General features: G+C 40.9%; 1 pseudogene; it reads left to right on the plus strand.

Moving 5' to 3' along the window:
- LOC108520509 (prohibitin pseudogene) overlaps positions 1-8,942 on the plus strand; it is a 22,723-nt pseudogene extending 13,781 nt beyond the window's left edge.
- Positions 8,943-11,115: the final 2,173 nt, after the last annotated feature.

Consider the following 11,115-nt stretch of genomic DNA (forward strand, 5'->3'; position numbering starts at 1 on the left):
TATCCAACTAAGATAAAGTTTTACATTCCTTAATTTTATGATTCAAGATAAACTTCCAATTGAACCTTTTTTTCACTATTTCTATGAAAGTTTTGTTCCCATTCCAACTTGTCTCACTTTTAAAAGTAGATGGTGGCCGGGCGCGGTGGCTCAAGCCTGTAATCCCAGCACTTTGGGAGGCCGAGACGGGTGGATCACGAGGTCAGTAGATCAAGACCATCCTGGTCTACACGGTGAAACCCCGTCTCTACTAAAAAATACGAGACCATCCTGGTCTACATGGTGAAACCCCGTCTCTACTAAAAAATACAAAAAACTAGCCGGGCGAGATGGCGGGCGCCTGTAGTCCCAGCTACTGGGGAGGCTGAGGCAGGAGAATGGCGTCAACCCGGGAGGCGGAGCTTGCAGTGAGCCGAGATCGCGCCACTGCACTCCAGCCTGGGCGACAGAGCGAGACTCCGTCTCAAAAAAAAAAAAAAAAAAAGTAGATGGTGCATTTGCATGCCTAAAGAATAATAATACCAACTCTGATTCAGGCCTATTGCTCTGTATAGCATGCTGGCATTCATTAACCAAGCCAGAAAAACGTCAATGTAATGCATCAAGAGGGAAATTACGATTAAACCACAGCTAGTTTTTCTTACCCCTTCAAGGAACTGTCTGGATGAATAGCTGCTTTTCTTTTCTCTTTTTAGAGATAGGGTCTCACTATGATGCCCCGACTGACTTCTAGACTCAAGGGATTCTCCTATCTCAGCCTCCCGAGTCACTGGGACTGCAGGTACACACCACCACACAGGCTTACGGCTGCTTTTCTATGCCCCAAAGCTCTAAATCCTAGGCTTTTTCCTTCAATGACCCTATACTCCAAAAGAGACGTGGAATGGAAGACACTGGAACTGCTGGTTGTTTCAAAGCAATGAGTTTTTTTTTTTTTTTTGGAAACAGTCTCACTCTGTTGCCCAAGCTGGAGTGTAGTGGCGCTATCTCGACTCACTGCAACCTCCACCTGCCTCCTGGTTTCAAGTGGTTCTCCCACCTCAGCATCCCCAGTGGCTGGGACTACAGGTGTGCACCATCACACCCGGCTAATTTTTTGTATTTTTAGTAGAGATGGGGTGTCACCATGTTGGCCAGGCTGGTTGCAAACTCCTCACCTCAAGTGATCCACCCACCTAGGCCTCCCAAAGTGCTAAGATTACAGGCATGAGCCACCGCTCCCGGCCAGCAACAAGCTTTTTATTCCTGGTCCCTGTCACATTCCCTTGGCACTGTTCCACACTCTAATTTTTTCCCTTTTTTACACATGCTCATAGCTGGACCTGTTGGTTTAATTATTATTTTATTATTCCTATGTTCATTTAATTTATTGCTTTCAATGTTGTTGCTTTGTATATTGTCTAGTTTTTACTGTTTTATTTTATTATATAAGCAGTTTATTTTATTCTGCCTTTTACTTATCTTTGATTTTAAAATTTTAAACTTATACTCATCTTTTACCATGTCTTATTTATTTCTATCTCTTCTGTTTCTTATATTTGGTTATACATCTCTTTTTTCTTGCCATCTTGGCTTTTTAGCATGTTGAGGAGACCTACTCAGAACCCCAGAGTTTGTATGAAGATTATTTTAAGCTGAAAATATTTGAAATCCAACAAATGCAAAAAGAAGCGTTCTCAGACCTTCCCTTATCTGACTAAAAGCAGCAATTTCTGGGGCTCCCAGAAATCCCCTCTCTTCGGGGGAGGCTTCCATAAATCCCCTCTCTGGGAGGGAGTTTCATGGCCCTGAGGAAAACGAAAGGCTACTTGCACTACGTAAACCAACATTATCACAAACTCACCCAAGGACACATGGGTAATCAGGGTCAGACTCAAAACCAGTACCCTTAACACTGCCTACCCTGAGGCTACCCCTGTTCCACACTGCAATTCCACTTCCCAGTCATGGGTGAGGAGCTGCACTGTGGATATCACCACAAGAACTTAACCCAGCCTGGAGCCACAGGCAAGGACAGAGTGCTTCATGGTTTCTTTCCCACTCCCACCAGCTTCTAGAACACCCAAGCTGGGGGCATCTTTGTCATTTTCAACTAGAAGTAGACTTAATTCTTTCCAGCTTCAAAACATACCCAACCTGAAAGTCTGCTCCCTGCGGTATGTTCCCATCGGATATACCCACCCATCCAACCCTAGTAAAGGTGTAGGACTGGGGACATGGGGAGGGTGATAATTTGGCAGTTTTTCTCTCCTTTCCCAGTGTCTTATAGCTGAAATATGTATATATATATATATTTTGGAGGCCCTGGAAAGTGGCTGAGGAAGAAGTGGGTTTTTGTCTCTAAGGCCACTAAGTAGTGTTAAAACTCGGAGTAAGATAATTCAGCCAGGTGCAGGGGCTCATGCCTATAATCCCAGCACTTTGGGAGGCCGAGGTGGGTGGATCACTTGAGGTCAGGAGTTCAAGACCAGCCTGGCCAACATGGTGAAATCCTGTCTCTATTAAAAATACAAAAATTAGCCAGGCCTATGGTGGCGTGTGCCTGTCATCCCAGCTACTTGGGAGGCTGAGGCAGGAGAATTGCTTGAACCCAGGAGGCGGAGGCGGCAGCGAAGCAAGATGACGTCACTGCACTCCAGCCTGGGCGACAGAGTGAGGCTCCATCTCAAAAATAAAAATAAAAGGTTATTCAAAGGAGGTAGAGCAGTATGTCCAACACAAAAAGCTAGGATCTCATGTCATCGCTTCCCTAACATGACTTTCACCAAATGCTCCCCTTTCATCAAGTCTGTTTTGAGTTTTCTCCATGCACAACCTTCCCAGTTTTCCCCTCTAGGAGCAGTGGTGAGAAGAGCTGAGCTGCAGATGAACTCCTCACCCCAGGAGGGTTTTACCATGGAAGGAGCTGCTTTTCTAGATTTCTCCTACACGTAACACACAGATCTCTCATTAACCGGGTAGGGCCTATTTAGGACCCAACACTCCAGTATGAATAAAGCATTGCTCTCGCTCCATGCATTAAAAAAAATCATTTATCCAATCCAGTAAGCCCTTTGATTCTTTCTGGATTTACTGAAGATAAAAATGAGTGGCAGAGATAAACCTTGGTCAGTCATGCTAATGTCACTGAATTTGACTTTTGATATCTGAGATCTTGTGACTCTGTAATAGTAATATTACAATTCCCCGATGATCCCGACTCAATTCCCCAATGAATGAAAATGCTGTCAGTATTTATATCCTGCTGATCTACACACAGATTTTTAGGCATCAGACCTTGATTTCAGAGTCTTTTAAGCTCTATTTTACAGGAGAAGACCTGGTAGGAGTAAAAATAAGTACATGAAAGCCAGAATGCCTGGTTGAAAATTTCTCCTCTCAATTTAGGTCCTGTTACTTAATCTCTATAAAATGGAGATAATGACACTTAATCCCGTGAATCTTAAATAAATATATGTAAAATGTCTGGCCTTCAACAAGCTTTAGTTTATTAAATGATTTTCACTCCTAAAATCAAATGAATTCTTGTTTTGATGATGCTATTGCCAAGATTGCAGCCACAAAAATTCTAAATTATAAGAATTATCTCCATAGGCCAGGTGCGGTGGCTCACACCTGTAATCCTAGCACTTTGGGAGGCCGAGGTGGGTGGATCGCTTGTGGTCAGGAGTTTGAGACCAGCCTGGCCAACATGGAGAAACCTCGTCTCTACTAAAAATACAAAAATTATCCAGGAGTGGTAGGGCACGCCTGTCATCCCAGCTACTAGGGAGGCTGAGGCAGGAGAATGCTTGAACCCAGACGGCAGAGGGTGCAGTGAGCCCAGAGCTCAGATTGCGTGACTGCCCTGCAGCCTGGGCGACAAAGTAAGACTCTGTTTAAAAAAAAAAAAAAAAAAAATTATCTCCATGGGAGTCATCTTTAAGTGATATGATAGATATATAAATTCCTGAAGAAACTAACCAGCCAATTTTATTTATAATCTTTGTATTGAGTCTACATGGCCCTCAATCAACCACTCCGTTTCTCTGTTTCTTTATAGCAAAATTTCTCCAAGGGCTACCTCTACTCATTACATCCTGTTCTTTCTTGACATCTTTTGTCTGTTTTAGAACATTCTTGGCTATGGTCTAGTTTGCTTCTTCCTCTTCACTCTTTCCTTCATCTGGACCGTGAGAAAGGGCTTTTGATCTGACAGTGCTATTTCCCAAGTCCCAGGCTGGGATGGAGAAGGTGGTGGTTGTCAAACTATCAGAGCTTGTGAAAACACAAATCGCTGGCCCCACTCCCAGAGTTTCTGATTCAGTATAGCTGAGGTGGGGCCCCAATTTCTAACAAGTTCCTAGGTGAGGCTGATGATACTGGAATATATTTTGAGGACCACTAGAATAAGGAGTTCGGGACTCTCTTGCTCTCACATAAGTGAAATTCTCCAACCTCGCTTTATCAATAACACAGATATCATTTTGATGTTTCATCTGCTGCTTCTACCATTTTATACCTGAAATGATTCAGAATTCAGGAAAGAAAGACAGGTGCTGTATACTGAATGCCTCAAAAGCCCAACAGCTGACATTTATTACTTACCATGTGCCATTTGATGTCCTAAGCGTTTTATGTAGTCTATCTCACTTAATCCTCACCAAAGCCCTAATATCATTTCACCTTTCAGTAAAGAAATTAAGATACTACTGGGGGTGGTAGCTCATACCTGTAATCCCAGCATTTTTGGAGGTTGAGATGGGAGGATCACTTGAACCCAAGAGTTTGAGATCAGCCTGGACAATATAAGGAGACCCTATCGCTACAGAAAAAAAATAATAATAATAATACCTGGTCATAGTAGCATGCACCTGTAGTCCCAGATACTTGGAAGACTGATGTGGGAGGATCACTTGAGCCCAGGAGGTCAAGGCTACAATGAGCCATGATCATGCCACTGTACTCCAGCCTGGGCATAAGAGTCTCAAAAAAAGAAATTAAGACACCAAAATATTAAACAATTGTCCAGGCCACTCAGTTCTGGAGACATAATTGGAATCAAGGGAGTATGATGTCAAGATGGTGGTTTTAACCCCTAGGATATGCTATCTTGTGTGTGGAAATATGAAAGTCATCTGAGTATGTATCTATGTTCAGTGCAGCCACCCATCTTCCCATGCAATGATTCATGACCTGTGTTTACCCTTGTTAATGTGGCATAAACTGCTCTCCCGAGGCATCACAGTCAGCTATAGAAGTAGCTACAAAGAATGTTAACGCCGCAGTCTAAACTGCTCTAAGTTGAGCAAATTCAGAACAAATACCAGAAAAGCAATTTATATTTTTAGATTTTTCTTATTAATAAGATGTTAAATTTCTTATTCTATAAACATTTATTGAACACTACAATTTGCCACGCAGTTGGGGGATTTCAGAGCACCTAATAAACAGCACACTTCCCCATCCCCAAAGTTTTGAATCAATTGAGAAATAGGCAATATATTAGTTTGCTAGGGCTGCTGTAATTGAGACACACAAAGAAGCAAGAAAATGTGACAGTTAAAAAAGTGGACTCACAGATGGAAAAGGTGTTGGAACTAGCAGACAAGGACTTTAAAATAACAGTAGTATATATGTTTAGAAGATTGAGGTGCAGGGAGGTGAACAATATGTAGGTAGGGAATTTCATTCCAGGAATAGAAACTACAGAAAAGATGCAATGGAAATGCTAGCAGTGAAAAAATACAATAGTAGAAATGAAGATGTAATCAGTTGGGCTTAATAGCTGACTTGATACGAGTGGAAGAAATGATCAGGGAACTTGAATACGAAGTGTCTAAAATGAAATGTAAAGAGAAAAATGGGCCGGGCGCAGTGGCTCAAGGCTGTAATCCCAGCACTTTGGGAGGCCGAGATGGGTGGATCACGAGGTCAGGAGATCGAGACCATCCTGGCTAACACGGTGAAACCCCGTCTCTACTAAAAAATACAAAAAACTAGCCGGGCGAGGTGGCGGGTGCCTGTAGTCCCAGCTACTCAGGAGGCGGAGGCAGGAGAATGGTGTAAACCCGGGAGGCAGAGCTTGCAGTGAGCTGAGATCCGGCCACTGCACTCCAGCCTGGGCAACAGAGCGAGACTCCATCTCAAAACAAACAAAAAACAAAAAACAAAAAAAAGAAAAATGAATGAAAAAACGGAACAAATCTTTGAAACTTACAGGTCATAATCAAATCATCTAATAGATTTGTAATTAGAGCCAAAGAGGAACAGGAAGGGGAGAATGGGGAAGGAAAAATACTTGAAGAAATAATGGCCAAGAATTTTGCAAAATTGATGGGGGCTGAGCATAATGGTGGCGACTCAGATCTAGAATCTTAAACAGGGATATAATGACAACAGTTTTGGCTGACGTCTCATCAGGAGGAATGGAGATGAGCAAACAATGGAACAGCATTTTTAAATGCTGAAAGAAAAAAAAAGCTGAACCTAGAAGTCCATATACAGTGAAAATATCCTTCAAAAATTAAGGCCAAATAGATAAATTTATAAACAAAAGTGGAAAGAATTTATCCCCAGACTGGTGCCATAAGACATGCTAGGGGAAGTTTTTAGGTTGAAGGACAGTGAGGTCACATGGAAGATCAAATCTGCAATAAGAAATGAAGGATATCAGAAAAGGAAATAAGTACATAAACATTTTAAAACCTTTTAATTTTGGATTTAACAGTATCACACATTTTTTTCATTTCTAGAAAAGATGACTGATTTTAAAGTAAAATAATACGAACATATCAATATATCATGGGGGCTTTTAACATACAATGTAATGTGGGGTTTATAATACATGACAATAAGAGGATGAAGGATGAGAGGGAGGAAAATTCAATTATACAATTGTAAGGTTCTTACATTGTTTGTGGTCATTTAATATTATTTAAGACTGGGCGTGGTGGCTCATGCCTGTAATTCCAGCTACTCCAGAGGCTGAGGCACAAGCATCGGTCGAACTCGGGAGATGGAGGTTGCAGTGAGCCGAGATCGCACCACTGCACTCCAGCCTGGGCAACAGATTGAGACTTTGTCTCAAAAAAAAGAAAAAAATATATTATTTGAAGGTAGATGTAAGCTAAAGATGTGTACTATAATCTCTAAATAAATGATTATAAAATAAAAATATATATTTATAGATGACCCTTGAACAGTTCAAAGATTGGGGGTGCCGACCCCTGTGCAGTAAAAAATCTGCACATAACTTTTGACTCACCCAAAACTTAACTACTAATAGCCTACCATTGACTGGAAGCCTTACCATTAACATAAATAGTTGATTAACACATAGACTAGTGTCTACATATATTTTGTGCATTTGTGAGACACAACTTTTTCTGAATTTTTTTGGTATATAGGTTATATAGTTTGTCTGCAAGTTTTTTCAAATTGTTGCAAATCTCCAAAATTTTCCAACAAATTTATTTTAAAATCCACATATAAGTGGACCCATGCAGCTTAAACCCACATTGTTCAAGGGTCAACTATACATATACATGAAGTGGAGGTGACAAATGGAGCTCTAAAAACAAAAACTGATTAGCTCAAAAGAAGACAGGAAAAAATAAAAAAGACAGAAGAACAAAGAACACATGAGGCAAACAGAAAACAAATAGCAACGGTAGACTCAAGCCCAATCACATTCATCCTTACGTTGAATGTAAAAACTAAACCCTCCAATTGTAAGATAAAGATGAACTGACTGGATTTTTAAAAATGTTCTAACATTGTCAGGATGCAGTGGCTCACATCTATAATTCTAGTAGTTTGGGAGACTGAGTTGAGAGGGTTACTTGAGGCCAGAAATTTGGGACTAACCTGGGCAGCATAGTGAGATCCCGTTTCTAAAAAAACAGAAAGAAAATACAGGATATGAAAACCACCAGACTATATTTTCCTAAGCACATCAATCCAATTCTTAGGTATTACTCAAGAGAAATGAAAACTTATGTCCACAAACTACTGTACAATAATGTTTGTAGCCGGCTTATTCATAATAGCTAAGAACTGTAGGGAAAAAAATCCCAAATGTCCACCAAAAGGAGAAAGGATAAAGAAATTGTAGTATAGTCAGACAATGGAACACTACTTATCAGTAAGAAAGGATTGAACTACTGGCACATGCAGAAACCTGGACGAATCTCAAAAACATGCTGAGTAAAAGCAGCCAAACAAGAAAGAGTGTATACTAAGATGGTTCCTTTATATGAAGTTCTGGCGGAGGCAAATGTGATTTACTGTGATAGAAATCTGAACCTACTATTTCTGGGAGTAGGCAGGAATTGACTGAAGGAGGCACACAGGAACTCTCTGGGGTGATGGGAATATTTTGTATATTAATATGGGTATGGGTGGCATGTAAGGTTAATTGTGTTTATGCATTTGTGAAAATGCTTCAATTTGTGGGCTTAAGATTCATATATTTAACTCAATGTAAATTATTCCTCACCTAAGAAAATTAAAGGAAAACATATAAATTATAATTAATCAATACCATGTTTTAAATAAAATACTTAAAATAAAGCAGAACTTCTAATTTTAGTTATTTAATTTAAAAAAAGCTGTACTTGGGGCATTTATGTCAGGGATGGCGTGAATTTTTTTTAACTATCTCTGCCTTTATAAAAATTGATATTGGTGTATTGATTATTGGTACATTCTGATTTTTACTTCTGAAATTTGGTAATTTACATTTCCTAGAAAAACAATGTATTGAGGGGAGAGCAATATCTGCACTTAAATCACAAGGCAATTGTTTCTCTCTCTCTCTCTCTTTGTGTGCCTCACAGGAAGATCAGCTGTTCCCAATTCCATTATGCTTTCAGAAGCAAGCAGGGAACTGCGAACAATCTAACCCTGGAATCATATCACTTGTCCCTGGGCTCAACAGTTATCCTGTCTGGATTAGTTAATTATGGATAAGTAAGTTAACTGTCATTCCAGTTTGCCTCAGATAGTCCTAATTATCATCAACCATCCTTGTAATAATTATGAAGTGAGTGCCTGTCATTCTCAAACACGTCTTAGTTTGGATGATAAATCATGTGGTCATCTTAAGAAATCACTTAAGAAACCTTAAGGGATTTATTGCTCTTACATGATATTAGATAGAAAAAACAGATACTGTGGCTCATGCCTAAAAAGGCCCATTTTTTAGACAGAATAGACACCACGTCGCTCAATTCAGTTCTGAAACTCCCAGGAGACATGGATTTTAAGAAGTTTTGAAATTACTTGGTGAGAAATGCACGTCAAATATGACCTGGAAATAGGGACTGCCTCTTTGCAGATTTTTAACTTTACAAAAAAAGCAAAAGGTCTCAAATGTCTTTGTGAAAGGAGAAAAAAATCCATAGGTAGATTATACCTTCAGATTTTTTCAGTTTTCATTACTGCAAATTTAAGCAGTGGTTCTCAACCACTTAGTTGCAGTTAACACCTCAACATACTCAATGGAGAAAGCAAGGGAACAGATTCTTCCCTGGGGCCTCCAGCAGGAGTGTGGCCCTGCAGACGCCTTGATTTTTTAGCCCCATAGGACCTTACTTTGACTTCTGGGCTCCAAATGGTAAGAGAATAAGTTTCTATTGTTTTAACATTAGCTTTGTGTTAAGGTATTAACAGTGGTAATGGGAAACCCATACAAGGCACATGTAAAAAGTTCAAATAAAAGTTGGGGAGGGCAACGGAGGAGACAGATATCAGAAAGTATGAGGTCACATTTGTGATCGCTTTATGACAACATCAAAAGAGCAAACTGTAGAGCTGAGAAGACAGAAGATCTGACCTGGCCTATCCCTCTAATATGGTTTGGTTGTGTCCCCACCCAAATCTCATCTTGAATTGTAGCTCCCATAATTCCCATGTGTTGTGGGAGGGACCTGGTGGGAGTTAATTGAATCATGGGACCATTTCCACCATACTGTTCTCATGGTGGTGAATACCTCTCGTGAGATCTGATGGTTTTATGAGGGGAAAACCCCTTTCGCTTGGTTCTCATTTTTACTCTTTGTCTGCCACCATGTAAGACATTCCTTTTCCTTCTGCCACAATTGTGAGGCATCCCCAGCCACATGGAACTGTGAGTCTATAATAAACTGGCAGGGTGCAATGGCTCACGCCTGTAATCCCAGCACTTTGGGAGGCCAAGGCGGGCAGAACACCTGAGGCCGGGAGTTCAAAAGCAGCCTGACCAACATGTGGAAACCCCATCTCTACTAAAAATAGAAACAAAATTAGCCGGGTGTGGTGGCACATGCCTGTAATCCCAGTTACTCAGGAGGCTGAGGCAGGAGAATCGCTTGAACTTGGGAGGCGGAGGTTGCAGTGAGCCGAGATTGCGCCGTTGCACTCCAGCCTGGGCAACAAAAGTGAAACTCCATCTCAGTAAATAAATAAATAAATCTCGCCGGGCGCGGTGGCTCAAGCCTGTAATCCCAGCACTTTGGGAGGCCGAGACGGGCGAATCACGAGGTCAGGAGATCAAGACCATCCTGGCTAACACGGTGAAACCCCGTCTCCACTGAAAAATACAAAAAACTAGCTGGGTGAGGGTGGGCGGGCGCCGGTAGTCCCCCCCCGCTACTCGGGAGGCTGAGGCAGGAGAATGCGGAAAACCCCGGGAGGCGGAGAGCCTTTAGCAGTGAGCTGAGATCCAGCCACTTGCACTCCAGCCTGGGCGAGCAGAGCGAGACTCCGTCTCAAAAATAAATAAATAAATAAATAAATAATATAAATAAATAAATAAATCTCTTTTCTTTATACATTACCCAGTCTCAAGTATGCCTTTATCAGTAGCGTGGAAATGGACTAATATATCCTCCCTGTCATTATTATGTGAAACCTCATTTCACTTAAAAATGAGCAACAGATCCATCAACAGATGGATAAAGAAAATGTGATATAGCTATGCAATTAAATATCATTAAAGGAACGAAGGACTGATACATGGATACTACAACATGGATGAACCACAAAAACATTAGGCTAAGTGAAAGAAGCCAGACACACAAAAATCACATACTGTATGTTCCATTTATGTGAAATATCCAGAATATTCACAGAAATAGAAAGCAGATTGCTGGT

Source organism: Rhinopithecus bieti, unplaced genomic scaffold (genome assembly GCF_001698545.2).
Source record: "Rhinopithecus bieti isolate Rb0 unplaced genomic scaffold, ASM169854v2 scaffold_51345, whole genome shotgun sequence".
NCBI classification, from domain to species: Eukaryota; Metazoa; Chordata; class Mammalia; order Primates; family Cercopithecidae; genus Rhinopithecus; species Rhinopithecus bieti.